Source organism: Homarus americanus, unplaced genomic scaffold, assembly GCF_018991925.1.
Source record: "Homarus americanus isolate GMGI-L3 unplaced genomic scaffold, GMGI_Hamer_2.0 scaffold31037, whole genome shotgun sequence".
Classification (NCBI taxonomy): domain Eukaryota; kingdom Metazoa; phylum Arthropoda; class Malacostraca; order Decapoda; family Nephropidae; genus Homarus; species Homarus americanus.
This window is the reverse complement of record NW_024722227.1, coordinates 25,592,632-25,617,571: the sequence shown is the minus strand read 5'-3', so window position 1 is coordinate 25,617,571 and position 24,940 is coordinate 25,592,632.

Sequence of the window (24,940 nt, the reverse complement as noted above, 5' to 3'; positions counted from 1 at the left end):
GAGAGAAAGTGGCACTACATGGGAAAGAGAGAGTAAGTGGCACTACATGGGAGAGAGAGAGAGAGAGAGAGAGAGAGAGAGAGGCACAACATGCAGAAGTGAGAGAGAGAGAGAGAGAGAGCACATGTGGCACTGCAGTAGGAGGTGGGGTGGGGTGGGAATATGATGGGACACCCCCAGCAGTCATCAGGAGTGCCAACAGTTAAGTTCCTAGGTGTCACCTTACAGTACACTTAACAAGGCACTAGAATCAACACTTCTACCTCCCCTTCCCCCTTCCCTCCTTCCTCCTTCCCATCAATCCCTCCCATCTATGAAACAGAACACGTGAAGATTACCCTCCCCTACCTTAACACTACCTGGTTACGTTAATGAGGTTAATCTTCAGGTGCTCCTTGAATAGTAATGAAGGATGACTTTACTTTAGCTGGTACTCTCCTCCTCCACATATCAAAAGAGTCGAGCTTATAACGTAAACACAAAATAACACTAAAGTTGGAGTTACGGTGAACATAGAAAGACGGGTCGCAGAAATGATAACAGAACAACAATAACATCCAGTACAGTGTATGAGTGTGGTGGATTTGACCCTGCCGTGGATTTGACCCCTAAGCCGTGGATTTGACCCTGCCGTGGATTTGACCCCTAAGCCGTGGATTTGACCCCTAAGCCGAGCAATCTCTGGTGACGCAGCTAACAGGGTCAGTAAAGGGACTTTTTGTGTGTGTGTGTGTGTGTAATTTTTTGTACGTGTTTCTAAGCAGCTTTAGTAAGATAAATGAAAGAAAGTCTTCAAGAATCTGGGGCCAGCTTTTGGAAGAGGGTTGGTGAGGGAGGATGAGGGAGGGGTGGATGAGGGAGGGGGTGGATGAGGGAGGGTGGATGAGGAGGGAGGTGGATGAGGAGGATGGATGAGGGAGGGAGTAATTATCTCCATGCAAGGCTGCAGTGAGTAGGAGAAAGGAGGGTGGAGAGTGGGAGGCCCGAAGGACGGGAAATAGGGAGAAGGTAAGGCAGGAGGAGGAGAGTGAAAGTAAGGGTGGAGGAGGAGAAAGAAGAGAAGGTAAGGGAGAAAGAGAAGAGGGAAGAGAAGGTGAGGGTGGAGGAGAGGGAGGACGAGAGAAAAGATGGGCGATTTGGAAGACGAAGAAAAGGGGGATAAGAGGAAGAGAGGAAGAATAAAAAGGAGAGAAGGTAGAGATTGACGAAAACCAGGAAGAAGGAGAGAGAGAGGCCTGGGTGTTTGGGGTGAGAGGGAAAAGAGGGAGAGGAGGAGCTGACTGGGAGAGGAAGGGACCATCTGCAGGGACTTGGTTGGGAGATTTGAGGCCGAGGTTGAGATCATCAACACCTCTAGGGGGGCACTGTGGTTGACCTCGTGTGAGTGGTGGTCTAGTATCGTTTGTTTGTGTTGTTTGTGTACTGTTTGTGTATGTTTATTGCTGTTTGAGTTTGTTTACTACCGTTTCTTGTATATTGCTGGGGTTTTTTTGTGTGTAATAATTCGTTTGTGTCGTCAATTTGTGTAGTAATTAGTGTGTTAATTTGTAGTTGTGTACCAATGTGTTCCTGTGTTGCTTCGTATGTGTGGGGGCATATGATGTGTACTATAATATCAGCCTTTGTAAAGAGCTAAATCTGTCGTTTGGATTTTTATGCCCTTGTGAAGTATTACTTTGTCGTTTTTACGTGGGTTTTTTTTTCTCGTGTGTTTGGGGTAGTTTTGTGTGCTTGTTTTTTTAATGTGTTTTTCCTGGTTTTTGTAAGGTTTTGTGTTCATTGTCGCTGTTATTTCATGGATTTGGAGTAAAATTTTGCCATTTGGATATGATTTTCTTAATTTTTTGTTATTATAATTTATCAATGATGGACCTAATGCTGTTTTGTTTTCATTTCTATTTGTTATTTTATTTACCCTTACGTTTTTTTATTTTATCCCATTTTTTCTGTTTCTTTTTGGTTCGTTTTCTGTTTCTGGGTGAGTCAGTTTGATGGGTAACTTAGATAGAGAAGGTGACCTACATCGGGCTAAGAAAATCCTCGACCTATTTATTCTGTGGTAAGAGCGTATTTACACATGTGTGAGCCCGTGCCTGAGTGCTTGTATGCGTTCATGTGAGACCGTTTATGTGTAGAGTTGAATGTTTACTTCCGTGTGTGTGTGTTTGTTTGTATGTGAAGGAAAGGTTTATGTTTGTCCTTGTCTACTGTGTTCCTGTTTGCAGTGGTGTACAGATACAATCCTTGCTATAGAAATTCCTATTTTTTTTGTGTGTGTACAAATAAAAAAAAAATCTGAGGAAATCTTTTTTATACAGAAAATGTAACTTTTGTTAATGTAAATTTTGCCTTTTTTTATATAAAGGTAAAGACATAGAACTTTTACTTCTCTCTCTCTCTCTCTCTCTCTCTCTCTTTCTCTCTCTTTTTTCTCTCTCTCTCTCTCCACATCACTTAACCTCATCTCAAAACATCTATTTTCGGTCCGTATCGCTGCACCATCATCACAACAAGAGACACACTAACCTTCCCAAGAATGTACTTCAGCTCTCGTGTCATATTTGCTGTCTCCATACCCCTCCCCACCCCCTCCCTCACGTTCACTAGGGGATACGTTCCTTGATTTAGAGCTTAATTAAGGGAGGTGGTATATACTGTACATAAGAGTTAATTGGGAATGTAGAAGTCGCTATTAAGTAGAGTTAAGTGAGACTGTATAGTAAGTAATGTTAAATGGAAACTATATAAGTTGTAAATAGATTTAAGTGGGATTGTAGGAAAGTTTATAAGTAAATCATTAATAAAGTCATAAGTAGAATTAAAGGTGAATTATAACAATATTTATAACTGAAGAAGTACAGGTAAGTTCTGAGTAAATTTAAGTGGTTTGTGATAAAGTTTATAAGGTAATAAGTAATTTCTAAGTAAAGTGATAAACTAGCAAGTACTTACAAAAAAAAATCAATCATGTCTCACTTTTTCCTCCCCAAACAAAAGACAAAATTCAGTGTTTATTTCTGTAAACAAGAGTAAACTGTATATAGTTTGTTTACACGAGACGTTATGTAAACAAACAATACCCGTGTGTTATCTTGAGTTATCTTATCGGTTGTTTGTTATTATTCTCACAAACAGAACATTTAGCTACGTGTAAAATCTAGGTAGAGTAGTGACCAGAAAATTACTTTATCTTCAAGGCTATATTTACAAACACCTAGAACTGGTATCTAAATTTTAATAAAGATTTTTCATTTCAGAGTACATGACTATTGGTGATTTTCTTCCAAGTTTTAGGATTAATGTATAAATATTTTGGATTTTTTTATATTAGTTTCCTTTGGTTTTGTGTCCGGTAAAGAATTGTGATGTGTCAGGGCTGGGTCACTATTTGTTAACACTTCTTTGTAAAAACATTAATGTGAAAGGTAATTGTGAATGAGTGGCATTATCTATTTTAGGTAATGGTAGTTTAACATTTGCAGCAATTCTATAAAGGAACTCAACAAATGAAGCTCTAAGAATCACATAACACAAACTTAAGTAATGTTTTCCTAAAAGTACGTGAGAGAGAGAGAGAGAGAGAGAGAGAGAGAGAGAGAGAGAAAGACATAAACTATTACTCTAAGATTCTTTGCTTCTTTAAGGTTGACCTCATTCATCTTTACGATAATCTCCCCAACATGTTACACAACCCAAGACTCACTCTGCAGCCCTCACAATGAAGGCATCCTGGTGACGACATGAACCCACTTACCCGGGCGCCTAGTTTTATGAGTGCTGTGACGGATGCCGACTGTGTTTTGTTTCATGCGGCAACATAATATATCAACTTTTTAAACATACTTCGTAAGCACACCCGGAAAAGTTAAATATATCAAAGGTGGAGAGTCCAGATTTCGTGATGGACTGTTTCCTGTTTACTCCACGAATCCTAGAAGTTTAACAGAAAAGCGACGGATACCGAACGATTATTGTTTCCCGTAACGTCATAATGCGTCATCCTTTCGACCTAATTTCAACAGTCAAATTAAACAAACCAACTCCAAATGAAACGGTCCAGTTATCACTATAAACGGCGCTCTAATTGCTACAAGAACCCCAATATCTCCTGTTGGTGGAAACAACGACGGATGCCTACAGTATTTTGTGGCGTCAGAATTGCATCATTCACTGTTATCTGATCTCCGGGTACTGCACGAGGTACGGTTGGATGGTAGAACGATCACACACACACACACAATGCCTGATCCGCATTCTTACAGTCCCAAGGGTTTTATTTTCCCCGATATCTGAACACAGTTAACATTCTACACAATCTCAATGTTATCTTCACCACCACCATGAGTCGGTCACACGGGTTAACACAGCTCATCGTCAGGAGGTCCGAGAATTCCACCTCCACGTCGTTGCCTAATTGAACCAGATAAAACCTTTCGTAACTTTAGTTCGAAGAAAAAATTATCAATGTATATGAGAACCTTGGCGGTGCTGGTCACGTACTGTTGGCGAAGGATGACAAGGGATATAATTTTAGACTATATGGAAAACTAATAACAACAAAAGATAGAGAGAGAGAGAGAGAGAGAGAGAGAGAGAGAGAGAGAGTTACATCTACGATAAACACAAGAATACTAACCTTACCAACCAGACATCACACAGACTCTCTCTAAAGTTATATATCTTAGACGATTTCTTATATAATACCCTCCCTGTAACACGATTATACGCGACCACGGTGAAGTGAAGGATGCTATCAGATATGTCTTGTGTCATGAGGGGAGGAATAATCTGGACTGAGAACCCGATTATACTAAGATCGGTGAGACTATTATAGGTGTTGTAGATGTGTAGGTACCCCAGTTTATTTTCACCTTATGATACAACACCTTAAGCGCTACTTTACAGGTTAGGTTAGGTTAGGTTAGGTTAGGTTAGGCTAGGTTAGGTTAGGCTAGGATTAATTGACTTTAGATCAGGTTAGTTTGGGTGTTTAATATAATCATATGGGAATAAAACTGGGGTGCCTAATGTTCCCCAGAATTTGGAGTTGTTGAGTTGGGTCATTTTTCGTGGAACTTTGTGAGGAGGAGGAGGAGAAGGACCCGACCCGCCAGCTGTGTAGGTATGAGGATAATCACCTAAACTTAACTGTCAGGTGTGTGTGTGTCTGCTTGGATACCTTCATACCTGTATATTTTATGTGCTTGTTTAAGTACCCTGTCTACCTGCGTACCTACTTGTTCGCTTACAGAGTAGTTTTCTTCTTCTCTATGACCGGCAATCTGTGTGTTTTTATTCAATTTCTCTGTGTCTCTGGTCTATGTCTCGTCTTGTCTTCTTAATCGTTCTGTCTCTCCTTCGCTAATTAGCTATCTGCTTACCTGCCTAGTTTGGTGTTGTTATAACCTGTGATTCCACTTGCCTGGCCACGAGTATATTCCTCTCGCTCTCTCTCTCTCTCTCTCTCTCTCTCTCTCTCTCTCTCTCTCTCTCTCTCTCAGCACACCATCTCCCTTGACCTTCTTCACGACCGGAAACAAACACACACAAACACACACACACACAGTTTGTTTAGGTTTTAATCACTCGTATGTTGCCTTACACAAACAAGTGACTAAGACCTGGTGTTTCCTGAGTTAACACACCCAAATAACTCTGAGGAGACGCTGATGGGGGTGTGTGGTGAGAGCCCGAGTTGTGGAGGTGATGAAGGGGGTGGGGTTTTTTTTTAACCTCACCTGCTACTATGAGGTTGAGCTGTGAGGGGGGTGGGGTAATTTAAGGTGATTTTGGGGACACACACACACACACACACCTGCCCTCTCATACACACCTTTACACCCGTACCCACAAATATAGGTCTTGAGACACTTACACACACCTACACAGAGACAGGTTAAAGCATCTTAATCTACACTCCCTCGAGAGACGTAGAGTGAGGGGCGATATGATCGAGGTGTATAAATGGAAGTCAGGGCTAAACAAAGGTGATATAACAAAGGTACTCAAACTATCCAACCAGGAGCGAACTCGTAACAATGGTTTTAAATTAGACAAATTTAGATTTAGGCGTGAGATAGGTAAACATTGGCTTGGAAATAGAGTAGTGGAAGAAGTTACCAAACATCATCATTAACTCGAACACGCTGGATAGCTTCAAACATAGGTTGGATGGCTATATGAGCGATAGGGGTTGGGTGTAAATGGGATTGCCCAGTATGGTCCAATAGTCCTGCTGCAGTTTCCTTCATTCTTACGTTATTACACCACCACACACCTACAGTATACCTACCCACATATATAAGATATTCCAGAAAAATGTCCCTGCCCTCCTCCTCCATCCGTCCTCCCTCCTCCCTCCATCCTCCATCCCTCCCTCCCTCTCCCTCCCCTCCTGCCTCCTCCCTCCCTCCTCTCCCTCCATCCAAGTCCCTCCCTCCCCTCCTCATCTCTCCTCCCTCTCCCTCCCCTCCCTGCCCTCCTCCCCTCCCTCTCCCCTCCATCCGTCCCTCCTCTCCTCATCAGGCCACTCCTCCTCCTCATCTCTCCCCTCCCTCTCCCTCCCCCTCCTGCCCTCCTCCTCCCTCTCCCTCCATCCGTCCCTCCTCCCCTCCTCCTCCATCCCTCCTGCCCGCCTCCACTCCCCTCCTCCCTCCGTCCCTTCCTCCCTCTCCCTCCCCTCCTGCCCTCCTCCCTCCCCTCCTCTCCCTCCATCCGTCCCTCCCTCCCCCTCCCCTCCATCTCTCCTCCCTCTCCCTCCCCTCCTGCCTCCTCCCTCCCTCTCCCTCCATCCAGTCCTCCTCCTCCATCCGTCCCTCCTCCCCCTCCCCTCCATCTCTCCTCCTCTCCCTCCCTCCTGCCCTCCTCCTCCCTCTCCCTCCATCCGTCCCTCCCCTCCCCTCCCTCCCCTCCATCCTCCTGCCCGCCTCCCTCCCTCCTCCCTCCGTCCCTTCACTCCCTCTCCCTCCCTCCCTCCGTGCCACATTTCCATTCTTTTCCTCAACAACAACAGACAATTACTCAGCCTCTCGTCTCGTCACCAGTTGGCCATCAAGTCATCATTTCTCCTAAAGTCATTACCATAAGGCGTTAAAGGTCAAGTAATACCGGTGGCATATGTGAGTCAAAGGTCATCATGAGGTCAGAGGTCAAGCGTTACCGTGAGATCACAGGTCACGTGTTACCATGAAGTCATAGGTTGAGCGTTGTCATGAGGTCAGAAGTCAAATGTTACCCAAAACAACACATTAAAAAAAAGGTCATTTCTTACCTTAGTGACCGCAATAAAAATAGGTCGAGAGGTCACACGTTGCCATGAAGACCCAGGAAACAAGAGGTCAACAAGTCGGCGTTACCAGATGATGATGTAAGTTAACAAGAGGTCAAAGTCCACACCCCCCCCCCACCCCCACTTGAGGTCACATGAACCCTCACTAACTGCTTTATAAGACTGGATAGTTAATTGCCCTAATTATAGTGAAGGGTTGTTAAGGGTGTAAATATAATGATCACCTGAAGATTACCACCCCAGCTTATTTCACTTCATGGTTAAGTTAGGTTAGGTTAGGTTAGGGTAGGGTAGGTTTGGTTTGGTTTGGTTAGGTTAGGTTAGGTTAGGGTAGGGTAGGGTTGGTTTGGTTTGGTTAGGTTAGGGTAGGTTAGGGTAGGGTAGGGTAGGGTTGGTTTGGTTTGGTTAGGTTAGGTTTGGTTAGGTTAGGTTAGGTTGTACTCTATAACGTATGGTACCTATATATGAAGTATGTATCATACATGTACACCAGAAATATACATACTCTCTCTCTTTCTCTCTCTCTCTCTCTCTCTCTCTCTCTCTCTCTCTCTCTGTGGGCGCCAGTATTAGGCCGACGATAACAGCTGTTGGTTATTTTACTTTTTTCTCTAGAACCTTTTTTTTTGGCGTTACTCTTTTGTTAACTAAATTAAACTCAAAACAAAAGATGAAAGAATATATTGTAACGTCTCTTTTTTTTCCCCTAATCCATTTATGTTTTTGTTGTTTTAGTTAATATTGTTGTTGTTTTTAGATAGTTAATTGATATATGCAAATTAGTGGCATTCCTATTATGGTAAAAAACTTGTGACATCATCAATAGTAATTTACTCACGGTCATTCACTCTTTTCATTCATTCATCCTGGGGTTTTTTTTTTACCCTCTCATGTCTCACTGTCATAAATTTATTCATTTATTCATGGTCTATTCACCTTCTCCTCCTCTTCCCTCTCCTCCTCCTCCTGTGATGAGTCATAATTACTCATTATTCTCATTTTCCACTTGTCATATCCTTCTGTGACTCACTTCATTCATTTTCTCTCCCCATTCATTCATTTTCTCTCCCCATTCATTCATTTTCTCTCCCCATTCATTCATTTTCTCTCCCCATTCATTCATTTTCTCCCCCCATTCATTCACACCCAGAGCGCTACACCCCACCATCCTCACCTCCACCCCCCACCCCCCACTCCAATTCCCACCCCCACCCACCCCACATAATCTATTCACAAGCACAATAAATCGTCGTGTAGAGCCCAATCATAACAGAGCTGCACATACCAATAGCCAATCACAACACGGCTGGCTGGACATACCCACGTCAAATAGCCAATCACGACACGGCTGGCTGGACACACCCACGTCAAATAGCCAATCACGACACGGTTGGCTGGACATACCCACGTCAAATAGCCAATCACGACACAGGTCCAGGCTAACATCTGATATGAAGGGAATCTCATTTATCCGAATTGAAATGGATCCTTTAGCTAATAATCCTCGTTTATCCGGAATTAAATAGGACTCGGAAAATTACGTTCATCTGAAATATCGAGAAAATATCGTTTTTCTGGACCGGAATAAGACTGATATTATAGGTCCTTTGAGGTGATGCCCAGATGAGAGAGCCACGTCCGGATAAAAGAGTCACGGCCGGATAAGAAGGTCTCGCCAGGATAAGAGAGCCATGTCCTGATAAGACGCCCATGTCCGGATAAGAAGGCCACGTCCAAATAATTGAGCCTCTTCCGAATTAGAAAACCATCTATCACCACTATTACCACCCCACAACCACCATCTATCACCACTACTACCACCCCACAACCACCATCTATCACCACTATTACCACCCCACAACCACCATCTATCACCACTACTACCACCCCACAACCACCATCTATCACCACTACTACCACCCCACAACCACCATCTATCACCACTATTACCACCCTACAACCACCATCTATCACCAATTACCACTACAATTCCACAACCACCATCTATCACCACTATTACCAATTTGCCAAACCACCATCATGTCACTACCATTACCACCCACAACCACCATCTATCACCACTATTACCACCCCCACAACCACCATCTATCACTCACTATTACCACCCCACAACCACCATCTATCACCACTATTACCAATTTCACAACCACCATCTATCACCACTATTACCACCCCACAACCACCATCTATCACCACTACTACCACACCACAACCACCATCTATCACCACTATTACCACCCCACAACCACCATCTATCACCACTACTACCACCCCACAACCACCATACCACGACCACCATCCCTAAGTAAATTTGCTGATGACACTAAAATAGGACGTGTAATTAAATCTGACGAGGACTCCGCAAAACTACAGGAAGATCTAAGCAAATTTTTCGAATGGTCTGAAAAATGGCAGATGAAATTCAATGTGGACAAATGTAAAGTACTCAGTATAGGAGATGTAAACAGGGAAACCAGATACCAGATGAACAACGATGTTCTAGAGAAATCCGACTGTGAGAAAGATTTAGGAGTAATGATAAGTAGGAATTTTAAGTCAAGTAAACAATGTGTGTTTGCTCGTAACAAGGCTAATAAAGTACTTGGGTTCATACAAAGGACGAGCGAGGTCATCCTAAAACTATATCTTGAGCTTGTGAGACCTCACTTGCATTACGCAGTTCAATTCTGGTCACCGTATTATAGAATGGATATAGAATCATTGGAAAGAATTCAGAGGAGAATGACAAGACTAATCCCGGGCATTAGGAACCTTGAGTACAGAGACAGGTTAAAGCATCTTAATTTGCACTCCCTCGAGAGACGTAGAGCGAGGGGCGACCTGATCGAGGTGTATATATGGAAGTCAGGGTTAAACAAAGGTGATATAACAAAGGTACTCAAACTATCCAACCAGGAGCGAACTCGTAACAATGGTTTTAAATTAGACAAATTTAGATTTAGGCGCGAAATATGTAAACATTGGTTTGGAAATAGAGTAGTGGATGAGCGGAACAAGGTACCAAACATCATCATTAACTCGAATACGCTGAATAGCTTCAAACATAGGTTGGATGGATATATGAGCGATAGGGGTTGGGTGTAAACGGGACTGTCCAGTATGGGCCAATAGTCCTGCTGCAGTTTCCTCCATTCTTATGTTCTTATGTTCATCACCACTGCTACCACACCACAACCACCATCCATCACCACCACTACTACCACACCACAACCACCATCCATCACCACTACTACCACACCACAACCACCATCCATCACCACCACTACTACCACACCACAACCACCATCCATCACCACCACTACTACCACACCACAACCACCATCCATCACCACTACTACCACACCACAACCACCATCCATCACCACCACTACTACCACACCACAACCACCATCCATCACCACCACTACCATACCACAACCACCATCCATCACCACTACTACCACACCACAACCACCATCCATCACCACTACTACCACTACAACCACCATCCCATCACCACTACTACCACACCACAACCCATCCATCACCACCACTACTACCACACCACAACCACAATCCATCACCACTACTACCACACCACAACCACCATCCATCACCACTTCCTACCACACCACAACCACCACAACCACCACACCACAACCACCATCCATCACCACTACCTACCACTATTCTACAGCTGGTAGGTCTTCAGTGTTTTTCTCATGTAAATCGTCCCATACGCTGTATACATAATGTCAGTTGTGTGCCAGATGTTAGTGTAGTAATGTTAGTAGTAGCAACAGTAGTAGTATTGAACATACGCTGCACAACATCAATATCAAGTGTCCAAGCTTTGCAATGTATGTTGAAAACTCCTATAGGAACCCATTAGACCGCTATATAACAAGGCCCTAAGAGGTGATACCACCATACAGTCAACTGAGGGAACAATGCAGGGGGCCCCTGGTGCCATTGCAATGTACGCACTAGGCCTATCAGTGCTCCAATAAACAATAAAATATGAAACAACCGAGGTCAAGCAAGTGGCGTATGTTGACGACCTTACAGGAGCAGGAAAAGTGGAGGACATCAAAAAGTGGTGGGACCTGGTAACATCACGAGGTCCACAAATAGGGTACCACCCAAACGCCAGCAAGTCCTTCCTCATTGTGAAGCCAGAACATTATGAAGGGGTAATGGAGGTGTTCGGTGGAAGTAAATATAACGAAGGGCGGCCAAAGACACCTAGGAGCAGTAATTGGCATGGGTGACTTCAAGACCGATTATGTAACAGGAAAGGTAAAGGAGTGGGTGAAGGAAATCCAACCTCTGTCTGAGTGTCATGGTTTTAGTATGAATCGGTGGTAGTAGGAGTGGATTATATTATATAAAGATAATAATATGTCGTATTTCTTATTTCTTACCGTAGAGTTCGATACCTTCACACTGGTTACTTACAGGAGATTATGGCGTATCTACGTAGAAGTTCACTCCACCACTCGACATTCCATGATTTATACTTGATAAATGATGATTTAATGAATTCATTTAATTTTCAACATCCATCTAAGTTATTGGTTATACTATGTCATAACCAATCAGTCATTACCTTTAGTAATAATAAGATAGGATCACAGATACGGGCAGATAATTGCACTTACATTTATTTGTCAAGCTTCCATACAATGATTTACAATTTGCATGGATATATGAGTCACTCACGTTCACGCTGTACTAAAATTAATCTTCTAAAAGAGGTAATTATCAACTTGGGAACACGTGTGATTACTCTACTGTAGGTATGACTTAACAGAGCCCTAATTCTTCAATTGATACATTTACTGCCAGCCTGGATTGCTTTTGTTACAACCAGGCTTCATCACAAGAACTTCTTTCCACGGCCATAACAACAAAAAGTACTCTTGGGTTACCACACATAGTCTCGCGTCACTGACAGTCACTGTAGACGGTTATCGCGGCAAGGAGAACTGGTAAGCGTGACTTGAATTAACCATTTAGGTGCAATAGACCAGCCTGGATTGCTTTTGTCGCAACCAGGCTTCCACACGTGATATTTCCACGGGGATAACAAACCTAGGTTAACACACTTAGTCTCGTGTCGATCACGGTCACTGTAGACGGGTGTCGTGCAGGAGAACTCTGTAAGCGTGAATTAATTAACCATTTACTGTAGGTTTGATAGGCCAGCCTGGATTGCTCTTGTCGCAACCAGGCATCCACACGTGATATTTCCACGGGGATAACAACCTAGGTTAACACACTTAGTCTCGTGTCGACGACGGTTCACAGGATGGAGCGCGGTGGAGGACTCTGTTTGGTGTGGTGTCCCGCCCCCTTTCAGGAGGGAGAGGATGGAGACGACGTCTTAACTAACCCATGGCTCAGGGGATACTACTTAAAATGAGGTTTTTGGGTGTGAAGCGATGAAGAGTACAGCACTGTTTCACTGCCCACCCCTCTAAAGGCTGGCTAACATACACTAATTGAAAAATACATGTCCCAGTTATGCCTCGCCGGGTGTCTTATCTCTAGTAAAATAAACTTTGGCGTTGGTTGCGTGGGTAAGCCTAACGCAACCCATGACACTGAGATTGCTAAAACTGAGCCACATGCGGCGTTTGCGGCATTCACCCACGAACCCAAGCATTGATGGGACTACCTAATGCGAACTATCCCTGATATCGGACCCCTCCTCCACCCTCTGGAAAAAGCCATCAAGGTCACTTATCCCAGCACTAGTGAAAAGCCCCTATTTAACCCCAGCAGAAAGGTCACTCCTTGCACTACACCGAGACTGGGAGGAATGGGGCTGACCAATCCAGAGGAGCTTGCTGCCACCGAACATCAGAACTCAGTCAAGCTCATGGCAGCCCTCACTGAGCACATAATAGCTCAGAATTCAGCAAGTCAGGTGGATACCAACGAATTAAACAAGATTCGACGGTCCATTACGACAGAACGACAGCACACCCAAAGTGATAAACTGCAACAACTGTTGCAACAAGTGCCAGAGAAATTGAAAAAGTAGCTATACTGTAGGAGGTGGGCTTCATCCTTAATAAACATCCTTAATAAAAAATAATTCACAGATGCCATTGCTCTAAGGTACGGTAGGCCAGTAGAAGGTTTGCCCTCCCAATGCATGTGTGGCTTCTCTTATGACATTCACCACGCCATGGTGTGTAAGAAAGGGGGCTTCATATGCATGAGGCATGACGAAGTAAGGGATCTCACAGAAAATTTACTGAAGGAAATCTGGCACAACTTCACAGTAGAACCTCCCCTCCTGCCATTGGATGGTGTGAACCTTCGTCACAGGACTTCAAACACATCCAATGAAGCCCGTGTGGACGTCAGTGCTCGAAGATTCTGGACGCTGGGACAGCGAGACTTCTTTGACATAAGAATTTTCGATCATATGTCCGCATGTCACCATACCCTAGCTCTCGATGCTGTACACAGGAGAAGCGAGAATGACAAGATCAGGGCATATGGGGAGAGAATTCTGAACATTGATCAAGGCAGCTTCACTCCTTTGGTGTTCACAACCTCTGGTGGGATGGGACCAAGTGCAAGATGTTTCTATGCCAGACTCGCAGAGGTGTTATCTGAACAGAAGCAGCAGCCCAGAAGTTACGTTACAGCCTGGTTGAGATGTCAACTGTCCTTCTCTCTCCTTAGGTCGGCTTTGCTCTGCCTTAGGGGAACGAGAGCATCGGCCCCAAAGCCGACAACAGTTGCATATATTGACTATGAGGCAACAGTCACTGAATGTTGCATAGATCTGGGGCTCAACTAACTCAACACAGATAGGATAGCTACTTATGTATTAGGATATTTAATTTTAAGGTGATAAAATGGCGCCGAAGGTGTGGCTATGAGGGGAGGCTGGAGGACACGATTGAAAGATGTAGAAGTAGTAGAGTTTGTTTATTATTGTTGTTGTTTATGTTGTTACAAAATAGTCATCACATTTCATCAGTATATGTAACTGCACACCCACCCATTCCACTGACACCCACCCATTCCACTGTCACCCACCCATTCCACTGCCACCCATTCCATTTCACTGCCACCCACCCATTCCACTGCCACCTATCCATTTCACTGCCACCCACCCATTCCACTGCCACCTCCATCCACTTTCACTGCCACCCACCCATTCCACTGACACCTATCCATTTCACTGCCACCCACCCATTCCACTACCACCCACCCATTCCACATGCCACCCACCCATTCCACTACCACCCACCCATTCCACTGCCACCCACCCATTCCACTGCCACCCACCCATTTCACTGCCACCAACCCATCCCACTGCCACCCACCGTCAGTATCCATCCCTCACCCACCCACAAACACCCTGCACCGTCAGTATGATTTCATGGTTGCCTCCTCACAGCGAGAAGCTAGTTTGTCGAGCACCCTTTTACATCCTGTACACAACGACTCACAGACAGCAGCCAGGAGGGTCACGTTCGTCTTTTGTTTTTGGTTTATACTCTTTACGGGCGTGAGTGTCAGGCATCGCTAAGGTTCCTCCCGTCACTTATAATACCCAAGACCCTCAACCGATATGTCACCACACACTCCCTCCCTCAGACAGTAATTAACTCCATGTACTCACCCTTGTCTCTGCGCCACCTTCATCCACCACCTGGGTATCCTCTTGCTCATTGCGGGTTCCCCCAGCAGGAGGAGGGCGACCCACGCGCACACCCACCGACACACCTGCATGTTCCTCACTCACTGCTACCACTAAGACACAATAGGGGACCTCCTCGTCAGATCATAGCCTCATAAACGTTCAAACCGGGAAAACGTTGGGAGGTGCGCCGCGTCAACGTTTGGATGAGGTGCCCGGGTCGTGTGTGTGTGTGTGTGCAGGGCGGAGGTGGCTCGCCTACTGGCTGGCTGGCTCACTGGCTCACAGGATGGTGGTGACTGGTGGTAGTGGCTCTGCTCCACCCGCCCGATAGCTATACCAGAACACCACAGCCCGACCCCCATACCACCTGTTACTCCCACGCCCTACCTAGCACGCCCACCCCCGCCCACGGCCCGCCCACACGGCCTCCCCGTCCCTGGGAGAGGTCGTCGCTGCCCACGCCGCCCTCTGACCCGCCGTGGCCGAGTCTGGGGCCCCCAGGACCCCCTCCTTCACCATGTCCTGCTGCGGGAAAATGAAAGCGACGGTGTTGGCAGCAGCAGCAGCAGCAGCAGCGTGGCACGTGTGGGTGGCGGCAGCTAACTGGCCTCGCCCCTCCCTCTCACTTCTCCTCTCTCTCTCTCTTTGACTCTCCTTCCTCTGTCTCATCTTCTGTGTGTGCTGTCTCGTCTCTTCTCTCACTATTTACAGACAATATCTACATTTACCACAAGTACTGTAAACGGAATTGTTCAGTTTATGGATTACGGTTATCTTTCCAGAATCCACTGTTAGGAATAAACCTTTACCAACATTCCACAATTGGTCAGATCAAACGATAACTAAGTGCCGATAAATTTTGGTTTTATTACTCGAGACTAAATTCGAAAATCCCCGACAAAGTCACCGCTCTCTGGAGGCCACAATTGAGCCAAACATTATACCACATTTACACAAAAGACTGGACTAAACTTACAACTAACTATCAGCTAAATTTGGTCGAAATTAATCCAAGGTCAAAGGTTAAGGTCAAAGGTCATCGATTAAATCAACATTCTCTAGTTTCCACAGTTATTAAGCTTTTACGAAACATTTACAACTGGTCAGAGGAGTTGAGAGCTGGACCTGGGTGATCTATGGACCCACTGTTTTACGAGATCCTGTATATAATTTTTTGTTAACTAATAATAATTGTACATGTAGAAGATCAGCTGAACTTTACCCCCCCCCCCCTCTCCTAGATTATTTCACCTTAAGACTTACCACCCTAACGTTAACCTAACCTAACCTAACCTAGCCTAACCTAACCTAACCTAACCTAACCTAACCTAAGCTAACCTAACCCGGAAATATTCACCTAGGTTCTCCAATACTCATAATAAACTCTATGGAATATATTACCCCCTCAATATAAACTTGATCTAGCGATGGTAGCGATGGTCTCGTTATAAAGTTCACACAACACCTGCCTTTCCTGACCTGACGGATAAGATTGTTGTGGGTGAGGGATGAGTATTTTTCATAACAGGATCATCTCATTCATCTACCCATTCTTATTCACTGGTTTTTATTCATTTTTTTTTTCATATTTTTTTTTCTCTAGTTTATTTTTACACGTTAATCAATTCTCTATTTTTTTTCGATTTTTTTTATTTCTTATTTATTGCTTATAACTTTTTCCCCTTGGTCTGGGATGGAGGGTAGACCTAGCCATCTCTGTCTGTCTATCTGTCTGTCTATTTTCTTAGGATCTTTACGCTACTGGTCACTAATGGGGTGTAGAAGGGGATAGGGAGGGAGTTACAGGTGCCATGGTAGTATTGTTCCGTCCTGCCGAGTCCTCTCTCTCTCTCTCTCCACGTCTCCATCCGCCCATTAGGTTTAAATGAAGTGCCACTACTGTTATAGTCGATATAAGTAAGATTTTTTTTTAATTGGTTGTAAGTTATTATTATTATTTGTTTGTTATTCTTATTATTATTATTATTAGTATTGTTGTATTTTTTCTTTATTTTCTTTTCGTTAACTATACCAAAATAACAGGGATAATTATTAGTGTTTTAATGTATGTAACTCTATAATATACTGGACAATATACGTAGATGTATACCTAACTGAGGCACCTACCTATATCCTAGAAGTGTATGGGTGTATCCAGGTGTAATCAGTACCACTCAGGTGAGACAAGGTGTAGTGAGGGTGTATTTGAAGTGTATTGTTGTTGCCCAAGTGTTAACGCTTTACACAGTTCAGGGGAGTGTGAAAGGTGTCCGTAACTGGTGTCCTGAAGTATTGCACAGATCTCAAAAGCATTTAGTGAAGATCTACTGCGGTGTCGTCAGTAGTCGACAGCCCCCCAGTATATTTCACCTTAAAAATAAACACCGTAACCCTAACCTAACGCTAACCTAACCTAACTTAACCTTAATGCTAACCTAACCTAACGCTGACCTAACCTAACGCTAACCTAACCTAACGCTAACCTAACCTAACGCTAACCTAACCTAACGCTAACCTAACGCTAACCTAACTAACCTAACGCTAACCTAACCTAACCTAACGCTAACCTAACCTAACGCTAACCTAACCTGACCTAACGCTAACCTAACCTAACGCTAACCTAACCTGACCTAACGCTAACCTAACCTGACCTAACGCTAACCTAACCTGACCTAACGCTAACCTAACCTAACGCTAACCTAACCTGACCTAACGCTAACCTAACCTAACGCTAACCTAACATAACGCTGATCCTAACATAACCCAACCTAACCTAACCCTCCCAGGTAATGTTAGGTTGTTAACTATCGGGTAAAATAGGCTGGGTGGCTAATTTTCATGCACCTCTACTCAATAGATACCAGCCATCCTTCTATAGCTACTCCACACACACACACACACACACACACACACACACACACACACACACGGGTTAAGATGAGTCAGATGTGTTAGATCTGGGTTTTTGTGTCACCGGGTCAAGAGTTTTTCTCAAAAACCTGCTAACCTTGAGCAATTTCGTCTTTTTGTGTGTGTGTGTGTGTGTGTGTGCGTAGAAGTGTGTGTGTGTGCGTAGAAGTGTGTGTGTGTGTGGTAGCGTACGGTAAAAACCGCGTCTGTGTTGGGTATCATAAAAACGACTTGTATGGGGTGTGTGTGTGTGTGTGTGTGTGTGTGTAATAATAATAATAATAATTAACGGTTTATTGAAAGAGCTTGGCAGCCAGAAGGCTGAAAATATACAGTTACATATTTGGGGAATGGGTTACGAACTACAAATAATATACAAGTAACATGAGTGACACAAATAAGACATATAATAACTAGATGGGGAAAAGCTCAAATTACAGTTCATTTCAACATAGTGACAGTGTAAGGAGCAGTGTTTACTGGGATCCCGTATGTGTGTGTGTGTTTCTGAAGGAGATCTGTGTGTGTGTGTGTTGGGGTGATTGTAATATAATAATGATAATAATAATAATAATAATAATAATAATAATAATAATAATAATAATAATAATTAACGGTTTACTGACAGAGCATGGCAGCAGGAAGGCTGACAATATACAGTTACATAACTGGGGAATGGGTCACTTGGTTGATAAATAATATACAAGTAACATAAGTGATACAAAAATGATATATAATAACTAGGTGGGGAGAAGGTCATACTACAGGGTATTTCAACATAGTGACAGTGCAAAAGGTAAGATTGACTGGGAGTGAATACACTGGTTGATTACGAGTTATTGATAATTTTTACAATGGTTGGGACTGGGCTGTTTTTATAGAGATCAGTACGTGCTTGTATGGGCTGGATGCGGTTGTGGTATCGAAATGCAATTCGAGGACGAGGGATCTCGGGTGGTAGTAGGAGCCGGTGTCGGGGATGGTGCAGAAGCTTCTCACCAAATTTGCATATGAGGTCGTGGTGATGGTCAGAGAGAGCCGAGTGGGTCAGTGTGTTGAGCGCTTCTTGATATGTGGAGTAAGAAGGGGAGAGAATAATCTTGCATGCCCTCTTTTGTATTTTTTCAAGGTGTTTATGTTGTGTGGCATTTAGGGAGGAAGACCAGGTGGGGGAGGCATAGGTGAGCTTGGGAAGTATGAATGTTGAGTAAACACTGAGGAGCTCGGGTGCAGGAACTCCGAGAGAATTGAGTCGGCGGAAGAGGTGTAGACGGGAGCTGGAGGATTTGACAACTGTACTGACGTGTGTTTTCCAATATAGTTTGTTATCTATAGTGACGCCGAGGAGCTTAGTGGAGTCTACAACCTGGAGTGTGTTGGGGCCTAAAGTAATGGAGGGAGGTGGGACAAGGTCGGAGGAGAGGTTGATGTGCATAACTATGGTCTTGGTATGGTTAATGGTGACGTGGTTGTTAGTGGCCCAATTTTGGAGACTGTTCAATAAATCCTGGAGGACGGTGTAGTCGGAAGCCGAGTTGTTGACACTGATCCCAATGGTGGAGTCGTCGACGTATTTTCAACGAGCAGAGGTTTCTCTTAGGGCATCATTGATGGGCATCAGGAAGCAGAGCGGTCCCATCTTGGTGCCTTGGGGGACGCCACAGGTGAGTGACTGAAAAGTGGAGACAGCCCCTCGGAAGCGTACAGCTTGGCGTCGGTCACTGAGGGAGTCTGTAAGCCATGGTATAAGACTTCTTCAAAGCCGGAGGTCGATAGCTTTGTTGATGATTAAATTGTGATTAACAAAGTCAAATGATTGTGTGTGTGTTTTGGGGTGATTGTGTGTGTGTGTGTGGGGGTGGGATTGCAGTGTGTGTGTGTGTGTGTGTGTGTGTGTGTGTGTGTGTGTGTGTTGGGGTGATTGTGGTGTGTGTGTGTGTGTTGGGGTGATTGTGTGTGTGTGTGTGTGTGTGTGTGTGTGTGTTGGGGTATTGTGTGTGTGTGTGTGTGTGTGTGTGTGTGTGTGTGTGTGTGTGTTGGGGTGGATTGTGTGTGTGTGTGTGTGTGTGTGTTGGGGTGATTGTGTGTGTGTGTGTGTTGGGGTGATTGTGTGTGTGTGTGTTGGGGGTGGATTGTGTGTGTGTGTGTGTTGGGGTGATTGTGTGTGTGTGTGTGTGTGTGTGTGTGTGTGTGTGTTGGGGTGATTGTGGTGTGTGTGTGTGTTGGGGCATGTGTGTGTGTGTGTGTGCCGGGGTGTGATTGTGTGTGTGTGTGTGTGTGTGTGTTAAAGTGATTGTGTGTGTGTTGGGGGTGGATTGTGTGTGTGTTGGGGTGATTGTGTGTGTGTGTTGGGCATTGTGTGTGTGTGTTGGGTGATTGTGTGTCTGTGGTGGGTGATTGTGTGTGTGTGTGTGTTGGGGTGATTGTGTGTGTGTTTTGGGGTGATTGTGTGTGTGTGTGTGTTAGGGTGATTGTGTGTGTGTTGGGGTGATTGTGTGTGTTGGGGTGATTGTGTGTGTGTGTTGGGGTGATTGTGTGTGTGTGTTGGGGTGATTGTGTGTGTGTGTTGGGATGATTGTGTGTGTTGGGGTGATTGTGTGTGTGTTTTGGGTGATTGTGTGGTGTGTGTGTGTGTGTTAGTGATTGTGTGTGTGTGTGTTGGGGTGATTGTGTGTGTGTTGGGGTGATTGTGTGTGTTGGGGTATCAGGTGTGTGTGTGTTGGGGGTATTGTGTGTGTGTGTGTGTGTGTTGGGGTGATTGTGTGTGTGTGTGTGTGTTGGGGTGATTGTGTGTGTGTGTGTGTGTGTGTGTGTTGGGGTGATTGTGTGTGTGTGTGTGTTGGGGGCATTGTGTGTGTACAATAATAATAATAATAATAATAATTAACGGCCTATTGAAAGAGCTTAAGGTTTGTAGAAGGCTGAAAATATACAGTTAAGTTATTATTTGGGGAATGGGTTACGAACATGTACATATACAGGTAAATATGCTAAGTGACACAAATAAGACATATAATAACTAGATGGGGAAAAGCTCAAACTACAGTTCATTTCAACATAGTGACAGTGTAAGGAGCAGTGTTTACTGGGAGTGAATACACTGATTTATTACAAGTTATTTATAAATTTTACAATGGTTGGGACTGGGCTGTTCTTATAGCGATCAGTTCGTGCACGTATGGGCTGGATGCGGCTGTGGTGTCGAACAGCAATTCTCGGACAAGGGATCTCAGGTGGTAGTAGGAGCCGGTGTCGGGGATGGTGTAGAAGCTTCTTACCAAATTTGCAAATGAGGTCGTGGTGATGGTCAGTGAGAGTCGAAAGGGTCAGTGTGTTGAGCGCTTCTTGATATGTGGAGTAGGAAGGGGAGAGAATAATCTTGCATGCCCTCTTTTGCACTTTTTCTAGGTGTTTACGTTGTGTGGCATTTAGGGAGGAAGACCAGGTGGGGGAGGCATAGGTGAGCTTGGGAAGTATGAATGTTGTGTAAACACTGAGGAGTTTGGAACTGAGGGACTTGAGTCGGCGGAGGAGGGGTGGAGTCGGAAACTGGAGGATTTGACAACTTCACCGACGTGTGGTTTCCACTTGGTTTGTTGTCTATGGTGACGCCGAGGAGCCTGTGGAATCTACAACCTGGAGTGTGTTCGACCTAGAGGAAGGAGGTGGGACAATGTCGAGGAGAGGTTGATGTGCATAACCATGGTCTTGGTATGGTTGATGGTGACATGGTTGTTGCGGCCCAGTTTTGAGACTGTTCAATAAATCCCAAGGGCGGTATAGCTGGGAGCAGAATTGTTGACGCTGATCCCAATGGTGGAGTCGTCGACATATTTCCAGCGAGCAGGGGTTTCTCTTAGGGCATCATTGATGAGCATAAGGAAGCAGAGTGGTCCCATCTTGGTGCCTTTGGGGACGCCACAGGTGAGTGACTGAAAGGTGGAGACAGCCCCTCGGAAGCGTACAGCTTGGCGTCGGTCACTGAGGAAGTCTGTAAGCCATGGTATGAGACTTCTCCAAAGCCCGAGGTCAATAGCTTTGTTTATGATTATATTGTGGTCGACTAGGTCGAACGCTTTAGTGAAATCAATGAAGGCGACAGCTACAGACGTTTTTCGTTTCTCGAGATGGCGGTATATGTAATCGAGAAAGCTGACAAGACAGTGAGTGGTGGAGGAAGTTTTCATGTTGCCAAATTGTTGAGGGTCTACGACTCTTGCAATATCAGCATAAGCCCAGTCAAACACAAAACTTTCACAGATTAGGCTGGGTATTGGGGTGATTGCAATAGGTCGTAGCTGATTTAAGGATTGTGGGCTGGTTGACTTGGGCACTGGTGATACATAAGAGGTCTTCCAGTCAGCTGGGCATCTGGCTTGACTGAGAGAAGCATTGATGATGGAGCAGAGGGGTTTAGCAAGCTCCGGGGAGAACTCCTTGAATAGTTTCATTGGTAAGTCAATGGGGGTGGTAGAGCGTTTTAATTTTAGTTTGTCCAGGCGTTTTGCTACCTCAAATTCTTCTACTAAGTCAGTGGGAAGGGGGGCTGGTAGGTAAGCAGGGAGAGTGGTTGTGTCGAGCCGTGGGAGCGTCTGGCATATAGTAGCGAAATGGTTATTTGTTTGCTCAGCTGCGTCAACATTAGTGAGATGGCTAAGGAAGGGGAGGGGGTGTGTCTTATTGTTTAGTCCACAGAGTTCTTTAAACTTACCATACCATTGACTGATGTTGGTCTGCTTCAGGTGTTGTAATTTGGTTGGGTAGTGGGACTTCTTTGCAGTGCGTATTTCGCGGATGACTCTGTTGCGAAGTGACCTGTAGCGGATGTGGTCATTGAGATGAAAGGCTCTGTCTCTCTGTTGCATAAGTCTTTTGATCCGAGGTGTGATCCAGGGCAAGTCAGCTGGGTGAGATCTGACGGACTTCTCGGGGAAGAAGTGGTGGTGAGCTTCCGTGGTGGTGTTGGTATAATTTATCCATTTGGTTTCCACGTCATCCACGCTAAGTACTTCAGTCCAGGGATGGTGAACTTATCCACTGCCCGAAGAGGCGCACTGCAGAGTCAGTAATCGGCCTGTAGGTCTTGATGTAGGGTCTCTGTACTTGAGTGGGAGTGGCAGCAGGGGACCAGAGCACTGATAAGTGTGTGCTACACCCGATAGGAGGCATTGGTTGAGGTGGTTGGTACTGGTCCGCTAAGTCAGTTAAGATAAGGTCAAGGGTATTTTGACCGTGTGTGGGGAAGGTCACAACTTGTGATAGTGATAGCTGGTCCTGGATATCAGTGGTGTCAATTTCATTTAAATCCCCACATAATACTAACTTGGCACATGGGTACCTAACTCTGAGGTGGTCTGAGGTGGTGATGAGGTGATTGATAAGAGTGTCTCTGGTGGGTGATCGAGGCGGATGGTATGCCACACAGATTATAATGGAAGCAGTGTTGCGTGGGTGGGCCCGTAGCACGACACGTACCCATAATGCTTCCACATCTGCTGGGACTTGAACATCCAGGCGTGACGGGCGTAGGTCATCTTGACAGAAGAGGGCAACGCCCCTTCCGTGTCTATGTGAACGAAGGTGATGAAAGAGTTGATATCCCTCAATATGACACGTTTCAGGCACAATTTGCCAAGCCTCACATATGGCAACGATGGTCGCGGCGGCTGACCTGACTGTAGTTGCCAGCTCGTCGAACTTGTTAGCTAGGGAAGTGACGTTGGATAGCAGTAAAGACGGGAGATCATACCATATCCGTGGAACTTCAGTGTGGTGGTATGGTCTGTCAGGGGTGGGTTTCTCCGGTTTCCTAGTGGAGGTTACGGTTCTAATGGGCTTATGTGTATGACGGCCTTGTCTACGGCTCCGCGCGTGGAATAAGTTCAGTGATTTGAGTCGCGCGATAACACTGCCATCAGGATAACCGTTCCCACGCTTTAGATGGTACAGACTGCGTCGGGAGTAAGTGATTGGTGGCCATCTGTTGAGATCTGTTGTGGGCGGACGGAAGTGTTTGTGTGTGTGTGTGTGTTGGGGTGATTGTGTGTGTGTGTTGGGGTGATTGTGTGTGTGTGTTGGGGTGATTGTGTGTGTGTGTTGGGGTGATTGTGTGTGTGTGTGTGTTGGGGTGATGTGTGTGTGTGTGTGTGTTGGGGTGATTGTGTGTGTGTGTGTGTGTTTGGGGTGATTGTGTGTGTGTGTGTGTGTGTGTGTTTGATCGTGTGTGTGTGTGTGGCGCACACACATCCCACACACATCACCACACACATCCACATCACCATCCTCCCACACACACATCCACCCACCACACACATCCACCTCCCACCACACACATCACCCACCACATCCACCCCACACACATCCACCTCCACCCACACACATCACCCAGCTCACAAATCCACCTCCCCACCACACACATCTCCCCGCCACACACATCCACCTCCCACCACACATCCACCCCGCACACATCCACCCCCGCCACACATCCACCCCACCACACACATCCACCTCCCCACACACATCCACCTCCGCCACACATCACCCCCACCACACATCCACTCCTCCACACATCCACCTCCACCACACCACATCCACCTCCCGCCACACATCCACCCACCACACACATCCACCCACCACACATCCACCCACACACCCACCCCACCACATCCACCACCACCACACATTCACCCCACACATCACCCACCCACACATCACCATACACATCACCCCTACATCCACCCCATACACATCCACCCCACCATACACATCCACCCACACATCCACCGCCACCACACATCCACCCCACCACACACACATCACCCCCACCACACATCCACCCCCTACCACATCCCCCCACACACACATCCACCCCACCACACACACACCCACCCGGCTCACACATCACCCCCACCACACACATCCATCACCCCACCACACATCCACCCCACCATCACATCCACCGCCACACACACATCCACCCCCACCACACACATCCACCCCACCACCTCCCACCCCCACCACACATCCACCCCACCACACACATCCTACGC